Source organism: Heterodontus francisci, chromosome 38 (genome assembly GCF_036365525.1).
Source record: "Heterodontus francisci isolate sHetFra1 chromosome 38, sHetFra1.hap1, whole genome shotgun sequence".
In the NCBI taxonomy this organism is placed as follows: domain Eukaryota; kingdom Metazoa; phylum Chordata; class Chondrichthyes; order Heterodontiformes; family Heterodontidae; genus Heterodontus; species Heterodontus francisci.
In genome coordinates this window covers 36,126,490-36,144,764 of record NC_090408.1, presented here as the reverse complement: position 1 = coordinate 36,144,764, position 18,275 = coordinate 36,126,490, and the positions used below count along the sequence as shown (strand labels likewise).

At 43.8% G+C, this 18,275-nt stretch overlaps 1 protein-coding gene across 1 annotated transcript in view; it reads left to right on the top strand.

Annotated features, from left to right (window-relative positions):
* slco3a1a (solute carrier organic anion transporter family member 3A1a) overlaps nucleotides 1–18,275 on the top strand; it is a 140,902-nt gene that overhangs the window by 80,905 nt on the left and 41,722 nt on the right. The gene's annotated exons all lie outside the window — the stretch shown is intronic.

Genomic DNA, 18,275 nt, shown 5'->3' with positions numbered 1-18,275 from the left:
CCGGTTTTGGACTACCCCACGAGGGGATCTGTGGATCCCAGTTTGAACATCGCTGTACTAAACTGTGTAGGCTGATCCCAATGCCCACCCAACAGGTTACACACACACACACTTTCGAGCAGAAGTCATTATGTAATGATCAGGGAAGGAGCCCTGGTTTATCTCCCACACACTCCCACCAAATCCCAAGGGTGCTTACATCAGAACTGGCAAAGGTTAGAAATATAATGGGTCTTGAGCAAGTCAAGGCGGGATGCGGGAAATAATAACAAAAGAGAAGGTCTATGATAGGGCAGAGCGCGGGAGAGATTAAATGACAAAGATGTCATGGAATAAAAGGCAAAGAGGGTGGTAACAGTTGTAGTGAAAGACAAAGCATTTTCCCAGAGAGAGTGGTAATGGCAGAATAATGAACTGCTCTGTCTGCAAGTGAAAACGTGAAAAACAAGTTGAAGACCAGGTCATGGTCTGAAATTGGTGAACTCATTGTTGAGTCCAGAAGGCTGTAAAGTGCCTAATGGGAAGCTTTTCTTCGAGTTTTCGTTGAGCTTCAATGGAACACTGCAACAGGCCGAGGACAGAAATGTGGGAATTAGAACAAGGTGGTGAATTAAGCAACCAGAAGCCTGGTGTCATGCTTGCGGACTGAGTGGAGGTGTTCCACAAATCAATCATCCAATTTGCCCAATGTAGAGGAGACTGCACTGTGAGCAGCGAATACAGTATACTAAATAGAAAGAAGTACAAGTAAATCACCTGGAAGGACTGTTTGGGGCCTTGGATGGTGAGGAGTGAGGAGGTAAAAGGGCAGATATTACATCTCCTTTGATTGCATGGGAAGGTGTTGTGGGAAGGGGACAAGGTGTCAGGAGTGATGGAGGAGTGGACTAGAGTGTCGAGGAGGGAATGGTCCCTTCAGAATGCTGACAGGGGAGGGAAGGTGAAGATGTGATTGGTGGTGGCATCATACTGGAGGTGGCAGAAATGGCGGAGAATGATCCTTTGAATGTGGAAGCTGGTGGAGTGGAAGATGAGGACAAAGGGAATCCAGTCACAGTTTTGGGAGGGAGAGTAATGGGTGAGAGCAGTAGTACGGGAAATGGGTCAGACACAGTCGAGGGCCCTGTCAACCACACCTGGGTGGGGTGGGGTGGGGAAGGGGGAGTCCTCGGTTGAGGAAAAAGGAAGGCTATCAGAAGCGCTGTTGTGGAAAGTCACGAAGGGAGCCTTATTTCCTGGTCTTTAATTGCTCCATCTGATCCTTGTATTTTGTTACAGCTGTTCCCTACCAAATGACCATTCTTTCCTGCCCACCATGAGCCATTTATCAGTCAATGACCAAATCACTGACAAACCTGCCCACTACAACAACAACAAAAATAACTTGCATTTATATGGCACCTTTAACATAGTAATTGTCCCAAGGCACTTCACAAGAGCGATTATCAAACAAAATATGGCACCAAGCCACATAAGGAGATATTAGGACAGGCAAAAGATATAGATTTTAAGTAACGTCTTAAAGGAGGAGAGAATGAGGTAGAGAGGAGGAGAGCTTTAGGGAGGGAATTCCAGAGCTTAGGGTTTAGATGGCAGAAGGCACAGCCACCAGTGGTGGAGTGTTGATAATCAGGGATGCCAAATTGGAGAAGCGCAGAGATTTCGGAAGGTAGTAGAACAGTTTGATGGACCAGCACAATCCACGTTGACTTACCCATCAGTTTCCTCTTCCTTCATGTGAGCAAGTATCCTGCCTTGATTTGAGGCGTCTCCCTGATAGGACAACCCGAATTCAGAGACCACCATTGTCGTTCGTTGTGAATATTGGTAAGCATGCTAGCATTCAATAGAAACACCAGAACACTGTAGTATCTGCCCATTGCGTTAAGACAAATTGGCAGTAATATAGAAGAGTAGGATAATGTGCCAGGTGCAGTGTGTATCTGTATGGGAAAGACATATTTCACTGAGACACTTTCATATTCCAATAGGTTAGAAATAATTGAAAGATGACTGAGTCTTGTAAGTCATCTTGAGGGATTGGTTAAAAAGAACTACTGAACTTTGTGCCCATCAAGGCAAGTGATATTATGGCTGGGGAATGGAGTGGTTGATCAAGCTATGATGGGAGACGGTGGCTTAGCGGTACTGTCACTAAACTAGGAATCCAGAGGCCCAGGCTAATGCCCTGGGGACACGGGTTCAAATCCCATCATGGCAGCTGGCGGAATTTAAATTCAATTAATTAATAAAAATTTGGAATTGAAAGCTGGTCTCAGTAATGGTGCCATGAAATTATCATTGATTGTTGTCAAAACCTATCTGGTTCACTAATGTCCTTTAGGGAAGGAAATCTGCCGTCCTTACCTGGTCTGGCCGACATGTGACTCCAGATCCACAGCAATGGGGTTGACTCTCAACTGCCCTCTGAAATGGCCTAGCAAGCCACTCAGCTGTCAAGGGCAATTAGGGATGGGCAACAAATGCTGGCCTTGCCAGCGATGCCCACATCCCTGAAAGAATTTTTTAAAATCATGATAGCCATATGGGAAGTACTGGAAAGCTTCTTTTACATTATGCTGGCAACCAGTTGCCTGTGCCGCTTTTTTTCTTTAAACACTTCAACACTAAGTTATCAGTAAAGTTCAGTGTGTTACAAGGAAAGCTTTTTACTCATTTCCCCAGAGTAGATGTCATCACCTTTCTAAAGCTCTTATTTGGGCTTGTGTGAGGTTAAAGGAATAACTCTGATATGGAATATAGCAACTTACCTTCGGCAGTTCTGCTATATTTTATTATGTTAAAGGTTCAAGTTGGTGTACTTCGACTACCCCAGCTTGCTGACTTGCGACTATCACACTTGGGATTTAATTGGTTGCCTAATTGGGAAATTGTCAGATATTGATGGCTGTGGGGCTTGTCTGTAGTTGTATATCTTAACTGATGTGAAATAAACAAAAGTTACTGAAAATAAGGAACATTTATACATGCCCATATTATTAAATCCACAATGTTAGAAAGAGAAGAAAGAACTTGCATTTGTATAGCACCTCTCACAATCTCAGGACGTCCCAAAGCACTTCATGGCCACTGATGTACTTTTGATGTGTAGTAATGTGGTAATGTAGGAAATTCAGCAGCCAATTTGTGCACAGCAAGCTCCCACAAACAGCAATGAAATAATAACCAGGTAATCTTCTTTTAGCTGTTGGTTGATGGTTAAATATTAAACAGGACACCAGGGCAAACTCCCTTGCTCTTCTGCAAGTAGTACCATAAGACCTGTTGGGTCCACTCAAGAGGGCAGATGGGGCCTTGACCTAATGTCTCATCAAAAAGACTGCACCTTCGACAGTGCAGGACTCCCTCAGTACTGCTCTGGGAACTTCATCCTCGAATTCATACTCAGGTCTCTGGAATGAGACTTGAACCCACGGCCTTCTGACTCAGAGGTGAGAGGGCTACCCAATGAACAAAGGCCGGCAGTTAATTATGAAATTAATTGTGGCATCTAGTGAGCAGCAGTGGACACAGAAAATAGCAAATATCTTGATTAATTATTCTTAAAGATAGGAATAATATTAGGAGGACATCTATACGGGGAAGTACCCATCTCCTATATTTTATATTCTTAAGTCCTGTTGAGTCAGATGAGCTGCAGGTTGGCAGTTAGCAGTGACAGCACAGACAGAAAGAGCTGAAGTCAATCCCAGGTGATATTTCTCTTCTACCATATTGTGCTGTCAACTCTGCAATGGTGCCAGGGCCATATCTGGTGCCATGGGACACCTGGAGAACATGTTCTTGGTAACTGCTCAGCATTTGTAAGTACTGGGAATGGTCCAGTGTCATTGTGAATAAGAAGCCCACATTGCAGTCCGATTAATCAATAATTCAAGTGCCAAATCTTTGACGCTTTGACATTCTAATCTTCCAGTTACACATGAATTGATGTCCAGTAACTCTTGACTAGTTCTTGGTGTGCGAGTGAAGGACTACTCTTCATTGAAAAAGATCAAGTGACAAATACCCTGTTGGTGTAAGGATTCTTGGGGTTCCCAGCAAGGTTAATTTTTGGGGTGGGATTGAAGTGAAGCCAGTTCCTTTCCACTCCACAACCATATTTTTTTTTTTGCTTCATCCAAAATCCACTACATTATGCTTAATAACTTGTTGCTTTCTTTACAGTACTTTTAATTTCATTAATTTGTTTTAGCTTAATTAGTTGAGGTAGAAGATCAGCCATGATCTTAGTGAACGGGGCAGCAGCCTTGAAAGGCCAAATGGCCTACTCCTGCTCCTATTTCTTTCTGTTCTTCAATCAGTAGTTCAACATCTTGTTTGGGGTTCTTTCAGTCAGTTCTTCAATGAAACTGCAACACCAAAGCCTAATTTTAATTTTACATGCTAATCTCTTAATGTGGGGACTTTGTCGAAAGCCCCAACATGGCTGCCACCTGCCCAGGCAGGCAGCTCCCACCTTCTGGAGGCACTCGGCACCTCTAATTGGGTACCAAGCTCGCCTCCTGCCTGATAAGGGCATTAGCATTCAAGGATCACGTTGTGAGAGTGACAAAGCTGAAGCATGGGTTTGGGACCCGGAATTGATCAGGGTGTCAGGTTCCTGACCCCGCTTTAAAAATCCAGCCCCTGATCTCTCACCTCCAACCACCTCTTGCTGACCCTCCCACCATTGTTCATTCAACACATCTATCCTTTCAATGCACCACCTTCCCATACCAAATGTGAGGTGAATAGACCCCTAATCAATTGGATGATTCTCGACTGTCAGTCAAGCAGCCAATTTTCCAATTTCCAATAAGTTTATAACTTAGAACTGAAAGTTCTCAAAGGATATTAAAACAACCCACAATTTTTCTTTTAATGCCCCTATGCTTTTGAACCCTGGTTGTTCACAGCGGTATACTGGAGATTAATCTTTAATTCTTGGAGATGCCAGGCCAAGCCTGGAGGGTTGGGAACCCTAACCTCTTCCCAGAACACTAACCTGCCTTTCCTATTTCCAATGCTGATTGACCTGCTGCGTATTTACGACACTTTTTGTTTTAATTTTGGATTTCCAGAATTCATTTTTTTCTTTTAAGATGTAATGAAGGACTGTTTTATTAAGAGAAAAGCCCACATTGAGAAGGCTGTGTGACCTGTATTCTATATACTATGGAAATATATGGCAGTTTAGAGGTTATTAAAGGACAGCACCACCTTAATTATAATCAGGACTCAGTCAAACGCAGATTAAATATTGTTCGTCAATTAAACATCTCCTGGTCACCTTGAATAAACAGCCAGTGAGCCTTCCTAATTTCTAATAAAAATTAAACAGGAGTTTGCATCTGTTTAAAGCAGCCATCCATACGATTAGTCAGCATTGTGTGTAAAGAGCAAGCTTAGGGGTTAAATAAAAATTAAAATCGTAGTCACTGAATTGGCAATCTTACTCTTAGGAAGAATGGTGCCATGAAACTATCATCGATTGTGGTAAAAACCCATCTGGTTCACTAATGTCCTTACCTGGTCTGGCCTACATGTGACTCCAGACCCACAGCAATGTGATTGACTCTTAACTGCCCTCTGAAATGGCCTAGCAAGCCACTCAGTTGTCAAGAGCAGTTCGGGATGGACAACAAATTCTAGCCTTGCCAGCGACACCCACATCTCATGAAATAATTTTTTTTTAAAATTCTATGTATTAGTTCCATTCATGCAAGCTGTTTACGTGGGATGAACCTGGGAATGCCACTGGGTTCAACTGAGGTTAATTCTGGCCCTTGTGTAAAGGACACTGCTCTTACTGATTGAGATCTAATTCCATGCACAATAACGGCACAGTAGAAGGCCATTGGGCCCATCGTAGCTGTGCTGGCTCTTATGCTGTAGTAATCCACTGCCCGTTTCTCTCTGTCCATGTTCCTCTATTTCATTTGTGTTGCACTTTTTTTGAAATGGGAGAAATTATTTATTGCAAAAACTGCAAATATCTAAGGCTTGAATTCTCTCCTTTTGCCCGACATAGGGTTACCAACTTTGGTTGGACATATTCCTGGAGGTTTCATCACATACCTTCCCACCTTCAACCAACTCACTGAGTCAAAATCCTTGTTTTCCCCGTCTCCAATATTTTTAGAACTAATGAGCAAAGATAATTTAAATAATGCACTATTTTTGTTATTGCCTCGATCATTTTTCTCCTGGGTTGCTCAGAGCATTGGCCAGGAGTCTAATCTTCAACTCCTGAGATGCCAGGTCATTCCTGGAGGGTTAGCAACACTAACCCACCACAGTGGCCCTGCTAAAATCCTGGATCTTCATCCTATACAAAGTGAGCTCCTGGAATATTTTGATTGGGACGGGGATACAATAGCAGGATGTCATACCTGATTTTCCTATATTTTCTGCTGCTGTTTTGGAGCAGATTGTTAGAGAAAGACTGGACCTGAACATTACCTCCATTTCTATAAGCATTCAGGTCTGATTTACTACTTAATGTACTCAAGGAAACATAGTTAAATTGAAAGGGTCAGCATTCCCTGTGAAATGGGTAAATGCAGAGGCTATTGGCCCTCTTTATTTACCCTCCCCCGGAAGGTCTGATGGGAATTGAAGCACTGTGCCTCCCATTCCTTCCTCTCCCTTTTTGTCGTCTAACACCATTAGTTGCAAATATGTGATATTACTGATACTGTCAATATTACTACAACTTACCGAGCAGGAAGTAACAGAGAACTGTTGGAGGACATGGTCAACGCAGTAGATTTTGAGCAGGCTTTTGAAAAAGAGAAATGCAAAAGGGGAGGAAGTGATCCTTCGGTGATATAGAGCCTTGTCAGACTTCATCTGGAGGTCTGTGTTCAGTTATGGGCACTGCACTTCGGCAAAGGTATAAGGCCTCGGAAATGCAGTGCAAATTCACCAGAATGATACCAGGGCTTAGAGGGTTAAATTATGAGGACAGACTGTTTAGATAGATTTTTATTATTTAACGGCATCAAGCGATATGGAATAAAGGTGGGAAGATAGAGTTGAGGAGCAGTTCAGGCATGATCCAATTGGATGGCAGCTCAGGGCTTACTCACATTCCTAATATTCCGATGAGAAGCAGAGTACTCGGAAGAGAATACCAGAGTGCTGGGATCTGATGTCCAAAACCTCTGCCACCAGTGATAGAGCAAGGCAGGGAATACATCATAGCTCAGAATTGGAAGAGCAGACGATGGACAGTAGAGCTGGAGCAGATTGTTGAGGCGTGGTAGACATGGAGGGATTTGAAAATGAAGATTAGTTGCTCCTTTGACCAGTCTGCAAAGCTCTTAACTTCTGTTTAAATCGGGCTCTAATTCTGGTGCACCGAATTGACAAACTGGAACACAGAGCTTTTGTATTGATTTCCCAGTTGATGGATGAGAGCAGCTCAAACTTGAATGTCCTGTTGGCTCATCACTTCTCTCTTCACATCCAGAATATCAAACTTAGTGAAAAATCCATAATCTGATGTGTTTTTCTCAAGTTAAATTTACTCAGTGCATCAGCAGCATCAGTGCAATACTCATTTACTGTCAATGCATTTTAATCTTGGAACATTCAGAGCAGGAGGAGGCCATTCAGCCCCTTGATCCTTCTCTGCTATTCAATTAGAACATGGCTGATCTGCACCTCAACTCTATTTTCCTTCCTTTCTTCATACTCCTTGATACCCTTACCTCACAAAAATCTATCTCAGTCTTGAAACTTCCAATCATCCAAGCATCCACACCCATTTAGGGGAGAGAGTTCCAGATTTGATGACCCTTTGTGAAATGACACAAACTGATCACCCAGGTATCCAGACTTCCTGTATGAGTCTTGAACTTTGACATCTAGAACATTAAGGGTGGCCTACCATGTGTCAGCTACCTGTGTCAGGCCTTCCATCACACTGAAGGCAGATGTCCAGTGAATAAATTCTGCGACTTCGGTCGACAGTTGCTGGAAGGGTATGGGAGCATGTGCTCGTGTATCAAGGGGCCAGAGTCTAATATGATGCTCAGATGCAATTCCTGCTGAAGCTCCACATATCCAGCAGGTGGCACCACCAATCAGTAAGGTACAGGTATGGTGTGACAACGCACTCACACATTTACACTGAGTTGTGTTGCTCACTATGATGCTTATTAGGAGCTCCAATATCTGCTATCTGCTCAAACCTGTACTTGTTAGCTGTGTAGTGACCAACTAGTGATTATTCTGCACAGGTTAACATGGCTGCAAGCTGACATGCCTGGCAAAGGATGTTCAGAACAAAATCAGCCCTCTTAGGCAGATTTAGTAAGCTGGTATCTGAATCGGGAGGTCCTCAGGATAATCTTGAAGAGCGACCAGCCCATCTGACTTATTAATGGAACATGGAAGAGTAGATCTGTCGCAGGAGGCAGAGATTCTTTCTACAGGTTTTAGATAACCTGGAAAATTAGTGCCCTAATTGAACAAGCACAAAAAGCTTATCAGTTTTTCAGTGCTGGGAGGGTACAATGTCTTTAGCTACTTAAACAAAGAACAAAGAACAGTACAGCACAGGAACAGGCCATTCGGCCCTCCAAGCCTGGGCCGATCTTGATGCCTACCTAAACTAAAACCTTCTGCACTTCCGGGGTCCGTATCCCTCTATTCCCTCCTATTCATGTATTTGTCAAGATGCCTCTTAAACGTCTCTATGGTACCTGCTTCCACCACCTCCCCCGGCAACAAGTTCCAGGCACTCACCACCCTCTGTGTAAAGAACTTGCCTCGCACATCCCCTCTAAACTTTGCCCCTCTCACCTTAAACCTATGTCCCCTAGTAACTGACTCTTCCACCCTGGGAAAAAGCTTCTGACTATCCACTCCGTCCATGCCGCTTATAACTTTGTAAACCTCTATCATGTCGCCCCTCCACCTCCGTTGTTCCAATGAAAACAATCCGAGTTTATCCCACCTCTCCTCATAGCTAATGCCCTCCAGACCAGGCAACATCCTGGCAAACCTTTTCTGTACCCTCTCCAAAGCCTCCACGTCCTTCTGGTAGTGTGGTGACCAGAATTGCACGCAATATTCTAAGTGTGGCCTAACTAAAGTTCTGTACAGCTGCAGCATGACTTGCTAATTTTTATACTCTATGCCCTGACGGATAAAGGCAAGCATGCCGTATGCCTTCTTGACTACCTTATCCACCTGCGTTGCCACTTTCAGTGACCTGTGGACCTGTACGCCCAGATCTCTCTGCCTGTCAATACTCCTAAGGGTTCTGCCATTTACTGTATACTTCAGAAATACCTCAGAAATTTCTTTACACACACTTAGGGGAGTTCCCTAAGCCTTTCATTTACCAATCTGCGACTAAGCTCTTTGGACTTGGGATAGTGGGATGTGCCCCTATTGGGAGAGAACTTTCATTCCATATTGGATGCAAAGTAACTCCACCAGTATAGATTTCTCAGTAGAGGCTCTTAACTAAGGTGATGGGTTTTTCAGATGACCCACTGACCAAAAACAAAACTGCAAATCTAAATAATAATGGGGTAATCTTCCACTTACGTTTGACAGATTATTCTACTCTGGATGGTGAATTACCCATGAGGCTTAACCCATTCATCACCCATTGCATGTTCGCACCTCTTACCCAAGTTCAGAGAGCTTAGATGCAGATTGGCACATAAAAGGCTTGGGGGAACCACCCAAGTGTGCCAGCCCAGTCTCGCCCATGAAGAACGTCTACGGTCAATCAGAACAAATATTCTCAAATTTTTTTTTATAGTTCATTATCTGTTTCCTGACTGTTCTATTTGTTGGAAATGACCAGTTGCATCAGAAAAGAAAGGGTGAAATTTGCAGAAGGAATTTCCATAAAATAGAACAATCAGGAAACAGACAATAAACTACGAAAAAATTTGACGATGTTAGCTGTTATTGTCCTTGGCCGGTACTCATTTAGACAGTGAGCAGCAGTTTTAAAGCGACAGGAACACAGCTATTTCTTTGGAGCAAGATATCACGAGCCGTACTCCCAAGTTGTCATGAGCAGTGCCACAAGAAATCGTCTAGTTTTATATTAAAAATCGTAAATATCCTGAACACAATAGATTTACAGGAGTACTTTCAGCATCTGTATCTGGGCTGCTGTCCAACAGTTAGTTTATCCAAGTTTCACATGGATTATATGAATTTGTGTCCATGTGCTTAACTCTATACTACACACACACCAGTAAATATTGCCTTGCCGTTACTACTGGTCCCTTGTGAATGTACTGCAGTATTGTAAGTAGGAGGGGGCCAGGTCTTTATGTGCCTTGACTGTTTAGTTTTTTTGTCTGATATTCTAGGCAACCCTGCATGTTTTCATTTTCTACCCAGGTATCAAGCTATAAACCTCTGGATATTCTGGTGGGAGGTAAATGTACCTTTTGTGTTCGGAGTTTCATCTACTGTCTGTTGCCAATAATGATGTAGCAGTGAAGAGTTGGGCACAGAGTGCTTAATTTACCATCTGTCCAGATTTCCTCATGGCTCAGTTCCTAAGTGCTCCACCCAGTGTGGAATTGCACAACAAAGGCCAGAAAGTCCCAGTTTTAATCCCTGGTCTGTGCTTTGTTAACTGAGCCCAGTTTGGGCAGGAAGAAGACTGAATAGTTTAGGAGAGATCTGCTACTTTTCCACTTAGCAAAAGTAATCACCTTGGGAGGGGTGTGCTCCGTGCTTCGTTACAGCCTGTGATCCAATATGCCCAATTTCCCCCTATAGTCTCTGCCCAAATGATTATTTATGCCCAAGCATAAAAGAGGAAAATCTGCCTCAGTGCGTGTGTGCACCTTGAGTGTGGGGCAGGATTGGCTTCGGCTGTGATGCCCTATATAGTCGAATATCCTACTGAAATTCTCCGACTGTGTTGACGCATGAAGAATGGTGTCTTCAGTGAGATAATGGTGAACTGTCAACACTGTTGGAACCCTAAGCCCTTAGTAGTCAGTGCTTTCAGGAGTGGAGAAAGTTAGAGCTGGCGGAAAATTGACAACTGTCTCCCACTTTTCCATTATTGAAAAGACTTGCCGCATTTATGAAATGTCACATTTCAAGAAATACGTAACAGAAATAAATCCCTCTTGTGCCAGATATAGCTAGAGACCTGTCCGTAACGATTGAGTAGTCCATAATATGGTCTGTGGTCTTTGCCACTGAGGAACTGAGAAGAATGAGCAGGAGTCTTGGTTCAGGACACTAGGAGGTTGTAAAGAATGGGAAAGGCCAAGCCAGTCAATTAATGGTGGTTGGGTATTGCCAAGCTCAAATTTTAAAAGTCCGAAGATTGCAGGGAATGGGCAAGATGGAGAGGCAAGCAGTTCCACGGTTTTACCGTGCTGGGAATGACGGTGTTAGAGTAGGAGATTGTGTACTGAGGCTCAATTTAAACACAGCGAGAGGAGGAACAGCTTTGTTTCCATTCTTGGGATGTGGGCATTGCTGGCAATGCTGGCATTTGTTGCCCATTCCTAATTGCCCTTGACAAGCTGGTGGCAGGCCTTCTTCTTGAACCACTGCAGTCCATGTGGTAAAGGTACATCCACAGCGCTGTTAGGAAGGGAGTTTCAGGACCTTGATCCAGTGACAATGAAGGAACAGCCATATACGTCCTTGGTGGTGACGATGTGGGGCTTGGAGGGGAACTTGAAGGTGATGGTGTTCCCATACATCTGCTGCTCTCATCCTAGGTGGTGAAGGTAATGTGTTTGGGAGGTGCTGCCAAAGAAGCTTTGGCACGTTGCTGCAATGCAGATAGAACCCACTGCAGCCACAGTGCGCTACGGTGGTGGAGAGAGTGGATGTTTAAGCCAGTGGATGGGGTACCAATCAAGCAAACTGCTTTGTTCTGTGAAAGCAACAAGATTCTTGAATGTTTCAAAGGGTTGGTGTATTTTGGAGCTTAGGGTAAACAAGAGAGGAAAGCTCAGAGGACCATGTACCATAGTATAGGATTGTCAATTACAGGTGGACAAGGAAGGTGCAACACAGAGAGACAACATGAGCATAGATGTGCCCACAACTTTGACAGGACAACGTTGTTTTACCATCCTCTGTTCCAAATATTTTGCATCGGATGACTGAGGAGGAGAAAAAGCCAGGGAGACAGGGTCAACAATTTGTCCGGGAATATGATGGTGATCACATGGTTTCGTGTGGGGTGGGGAGTGTATATATTGTGATACACGATGCATCACTATTGTGTAGTACAGGCTGGAATGGGCCAAAGGGCCTTTCCCAGTCCATCATTGTTATGTTCATATGGTGGGCGGCACAGTGGCGCAGTGGTTAGCGCCGCAGCCTCACAGCTCCAGGGACCCGGGTTCGATTCCGGTTACTGCCTGTGTGGAGTTTGCAAGTTCTCCCTGTGTCTGCGTGGGTTTTCTCCGGGTGCTCCGGTTTCCTCCCACAAGCCAAAAGACTTGCAGGTTGATAGGTAAATTGGCCATTATAAATTGTTACTAGTATAGGTAGGTGGTAGGGAAATATAAGGACAGGTGGTTGATGTTTGGCACAGACTCGGTGGGCCAAAGGGCCTGTTTCAGTGCTGTATCGCTAATCTAATCTAATATGTTCGTATGAGTAAGAACAGTGAGAAGAAAGTGCATAATGCCAAAGTTGGCAATCATTTTGGTTGCTTGGATTATAATGGCAATAAATTCACTTTAACACTTTAACAAGCAATTTCTAGAGAATGGAGAATGATTTGCAGTGGGGCTGTGGGGTAAGAGTAGCAGAGTGGGACTAACAGCATAGCTTTTCCAAAGAGCCAACACAGGAACGATGGGCTGAATGGCCTTCCTCCTCTGCTGTAACATTTAATGATTCCAAGCAGGTGAGGCCTGGAACACAGACTCAGGGCCAAATGTTTGTTGTGAAACTGGTGTAACAGTTGTTAGCAACGGTCTCTAAGGTTGCAGTATTGTGTTTCTGTGGGCCCTCCAGGGCCTACATTTGATATCTGTTGACAGAAATCCATTCTGCTGTGTTTGAGTTTTGCAATTAATTAAGTCAGATCATTTTTCTTTTTAAAAGGACTATTAAATTTTACTACAGTAATCTATTTGTTAACTGTAGAGCCATTAAATCGGGCTCAGTACATAAAGATCGATAAGTGGCTAATCTAAGATGCAAAATTGACAACTGGAGCATTGAAAAAGAAGCCAAAGTGTTTTAGAGGAGTATTTTTGTGAAGTTATGCTTTTTAAGCCAGCGTTTTCTACACTTAAACATAAGGGTCAATGTTGAGGGGATATGACATGACCAATTTTGTGTTCTTCCACCTTTCATGGCTGTTATTTTTATGCTTATCAGGGTCAGGGTTGCTAACGCTGGGAAATCGACCAGTTTCACACTCAGCTAAAATCAAGCGCTCCCAGATGTCCCTCTGGCTCTGTGGGCAAATGCTCCGAGTTTTACAGGCCAGGAAGATCCCAGGGTTTGCCCCTGGCCTGTTCTCAGTTTGGGTGGCAGTGTGCCAGTAACTGTACTACAGAGGGGGAAAATCTGCCAGGGATTTGGGGTGATTGGGAGCTGGGTGGTGGGGACAGGTCCCAGTATTGATCTGGGTATCATGAATCCTCTTGCAAAGTGCATGTACATGGCTATTCTTGAATTGTGAGTAAACCGTGGTGGACTGCTTGAATCCAAGGCTATCCTCATCCGGGCATCCGCACATGCACTTTTCAATAATGGGGGGATGGTTTAGTGATGCACTGTGAAAATCCTGGCTGATTCTCCCCAACCTGGTTAATCAGAGGTTAGTTATGGAGCTTCCCATGTCATTGCAGCTGAACTCAACTAACTCAGTACAGACTTGGAATCAAAACTGGAATGTTCGAGTTTTGTTTCTGAAAGGGGCCCCTGATGCTCAGGTGCTTTAAAAAGTTACAGGAAGGTCTGAATCATTGACCCCTGAGCCTTGTCCCAGCTGTAAAAAGGGGTTCCCTATCACGCATGGATAGGACGGAACTCCCAAAGAGACATGGTCATTGATCTCTTTATATAGAATTACCTGACACAGGCCATTCGGCCCAGCGGGTCCCTGCTGGTGTTTATACTCCACACGAGCTTTCCCCTACCCCTCTTCATCTAACCCTTTCAGCATATCCTTCTCACACTGCACACAATAATGAGACAGGAGTGGTACATTTCTCCAGCTATCCTTGGTGTCAGGGCAACCAATTTGTCCAGATTCAGCAGGAGAATTGCACCTCAGATTACACTGAAGGGCTCTTCTTCTTTGCCTCTATGTACCTTCCACAGGCAGTTCCCATCATTTCTGCTTGCTGTGTCACGCTGGCTTGTAGCTTTAATAAAGGCCTTTCTCAACTGTTGTGCATGCTGGGATAGCTCTACCTCCATTGCTGCCTCTTGCTTTCTGTGGTAGAGCAAAACAAAACGCTCCCAACTCCTGCAGCCAGGTGAGCTGTGAAGCGTGAAAGGCAAATATTGGGAAATGAAAGAAAAAGAGGAATGTAAGGGAAAAGAGAAAGAAAAAAAGGAGAGAAGACTATGTTAATGATCCTTGGGTGTCCTTAGTGCTGCATATAAGATTGTAGCTTGCTATTTGTATGCATGTTAGGTTGTTATTGCATGCCTCAAGTGTGTAACTCACAACTGCAATCCTCACAATCCTGGTCTGTTCAGTGTTACCCTGTGTCCTACCTCATAAATTGTAGTCAAAAATGATAATTCACATTCTTCCTACTACATTTCTAATGTTCGAATTATTCATCAATTGGAAACACAAGCTGCAAGAAGTTTGCTTCTGCCCTCAAACAGTTTCCAACTGGGTCATCCCACACAAGCTCTGGTATACTTGCTGTGTCTATTTTCAGCAGAGTCTGAGCTAGCCCTTGATGCACCAATCTGCCCGTCCCATGGAGGGAAACATTTCATCGAAAACCTCTGCAGTTGAATGGGTCGGAGGCTGACGCCAGCTGCCTTTTTCTCTTTGCTGCGTTCCTCCACTGGACCCTGCAGCATCCTGCTGGAAATAACTATGAATTGGGAATGATGTGCAGCAGCTACACTGTTGTAGTGGGGTTGCAGACAGACTGCAGTGCAGCTGATTTAATCCAGACCTCACTCAATGTCTACCGCCCCCCACACACACACACATCCAGCAGTAGTCATGTGATGGGCACCGGCTCCCCATCAGTCATCCTCTTCTTTTGAGTTCAGCTCCAAACCGCAGCACTTACAGAATTTTAATTGAGGTTTTTTAAAATCTGGAAATAAAAAAAAAACTGTCATCAGAAAAGTAGTGAGCAGGAAGCTGTGGAATTATTGTAAAAACCTAACTCTTCATTAGAAAGAATTGCATTTATATAGCGCCTTTCACAACCTCAGGATGCCCCAAAGCACTTTACAGCCACTGAAGTACTTTTGAAGGGTTGTCACTGTAATGTAGAAAACGTGGCAGCCAATTTGCGCACAGCAAGCTCCCACAAACAGCAATGTGGCAATGACCAGATCATCTGTTTTACTGATGTTGCTTGAGAGATCAATACGGGCCTAGGCACTGGTCTAGACCTCCTCTGCTCTTCTTTGATTAGAGCCATGGGACCATTTATGTCTACCAGAAAGGGCAGATGGGGCCTCAGACCACAGCCTCATCTGAAAGACGGCACTTTCGACAGTGCAGCACTCCTTCAGTACTGCACTTGCAGCACTGACCTTTTTGTGCTCAAGACCTCGCACAGTGATGGAGAACTTATCACCCCACCCCCACCCCACATACCCCGTCTCATAGATGGTTCATCGAAGTTGGTGGCTGGTTAAGACTCTTCAAATTTTGGTCTTGCCTGTATAATTCAGCACTGGAATGAAGCTGACTACAATATAGATGACCTGAGACAGAATCAGTCTTTCCTGGGGTGGCATGACCCTTCCCTCTATGCTACGTACCTTAAACATGACACCACAAATCAAACATCAGAAATTAAATCAATCACAGTTAGAGCCTAAAGCCCTGTTATATCTGTACCACTGGTGTACTTAATCCACCCCAGGGGCTACCCCTCTGCCGCCTTGAGAGACTGGTGGCTCCTCATGCCCCTTGGGCTCCATAAACTGCCAGTCTAGCAGTAGAATCTTTATTTTGCTGGGATTCCCTTCTCCTTCACCTCTTCGACAGAAGACAAGGATGGAGATTTGCTGTTGGAAAACACATTCATCTCAGTTCCCATACAGCTGTGAAATAGTTGCAATGAAGCTGTGACTCTCATTCCATTAATTAGTAGCGCATTCATGGGTCAGTCTTTAATCAAGAAAACGAGGATTGAAACCCTCAGCAAGAGGTAAATAGCACTGCTCTTCACAAAGGCAGTTGATTCCAGGTCAGCCTAAACTGACAACTAATTCAGATGAATGGACTCAAAAGAACCAAGCCAGAACTTGCTGTCATTTGGAATAACTCCAGATCAGACATGCCAGTCGTAGCAACTCTCGCTGACTCAGAATAATTGAAATCCCCCACACAGTTCATCATGTAAATTGCTGACACAGTGACAAATGTTGCAGGAGTGTGAATCTGAAAGTTTCACATCTTGAGTCAATTCTTTTAAGTGAACAGGTCAAGCATTATACTAGGCCAAGTCAATCCAGAATTCAAGTGGCCCAAATCCACAGGCTCCATCCCTGCCCCCCTCCCCCAATATATAATTCATTTTTAGCATTATTTCTTTTTAACCTATTCCATGCTGAGTGGGGCTGACTTCTATTGCGATGTTTAGTTTGCTGCGAACATACATACATACGAATTCGGAGCAGGAGTAGGCCACTCGGCCCCTCGAGCCTGCTCCACCATTCAGCAAGATCATGGCTGATCTTATTGTAACCTCAACTCCACATTCCTGCCTACCCCCGATAACCTTTCACCCCCTTGCTTATCAAGAATCGATCTACCTCTGCCTTAAAAAATATTTAAAGACTCTGCTTCCACCGCCTTTTGAGGAAGAGAATTCCAAAGACTCACGACTCTCTGAGAGAAAAAATTTCTCCTCATCTCTGTCTAAATGGGTGACCCCTTATTTTTAAACAGTGACCCCTAGTTCTAGATTCTCCCACAATGGGAAACATCCTTTCCACATCCACCCTGTCAAGACCCCTCAGGATCTTACACGTTTCAATCAAGTTGCCGCTTACTCTACTAAACTCCAGCGATACAAGCCTAGCCTGTTCAAGCTTTCCTCATAAGACAACCCACCTATTATAGGTATTAGTTTAGTAAACCTTCTCTGATCTGCTTCCAACACATTTGCATCCTTCCTTAAATAAGGAGACCAATACCGTACACAGTACTCCAGATGTGGTCTCACCAATTCCCTGTATAACTGAAGCATTACCTCCTTACTTTTCTATTCAATTTCCCTCGCAATAAATGATAGCATTCTATTAGCTTTCCTAATTACTTGCTGTACCTGCATACTAACCTTTTGTGATTCATGCACTAGGACACCCAGATCCCTCTGCATCTCAGAGCTCTGCAATCTCTCACCATTTAGATAATATGCTTTTTTTTTAAATTCTTCCTGCCAAAATGGACAATTTCACATTTTCCTTGGACATTAATCGAAAATTTCAATATCTACATAGTATGATGTGTACAGGTAAATGGAGGCAGGAGCGATGTGGAAGTAACAAAATCTTTTTCCTTCTGGTTTTAATTTTAAAGACACCTTATAAACAAAACAGTGCTGGTCAAAATTGGATGGGTGGCGACCGTCTTTCCAATTTCCATTTCTTGTCATCTACCAACTCAGTCAAAAAGTTGTGGGACCACGCTCCACACTGGAGACTTGACAGCCTTGATAGGCTAAGAGTAGACTACATTGCTGAGGGAGTGCTACAATGTCGAGTTGCTGTGTTTCAGATACGATATTAAACCATGGCCCCTCTGCCCTCGTGAGTGGACGTACAAGATCTGATGGCTCTATTTGAAGAAGAGCAGAGTTGTTGGCATAGCCAACATTCATCCTTCAATCAGCACTGCCAAATCAGGTTACCTGGTCATTTCTCTCATGGCTGTTTGTGGGATCTTCCTGCATACAAACTCTGTTGCATTTATCTAAGTTACAACCATGACTACACTTCAAAATATTCCACTGAATGTGAAATGCTTTGGAATATCCTGAGGTCATGAAATGCTCTACATAAATGCAAGTTCTTTGTTTACCTGGACAGGATTATATGTTATGCTAGTTGGACAGTGATGAGTATGTCCC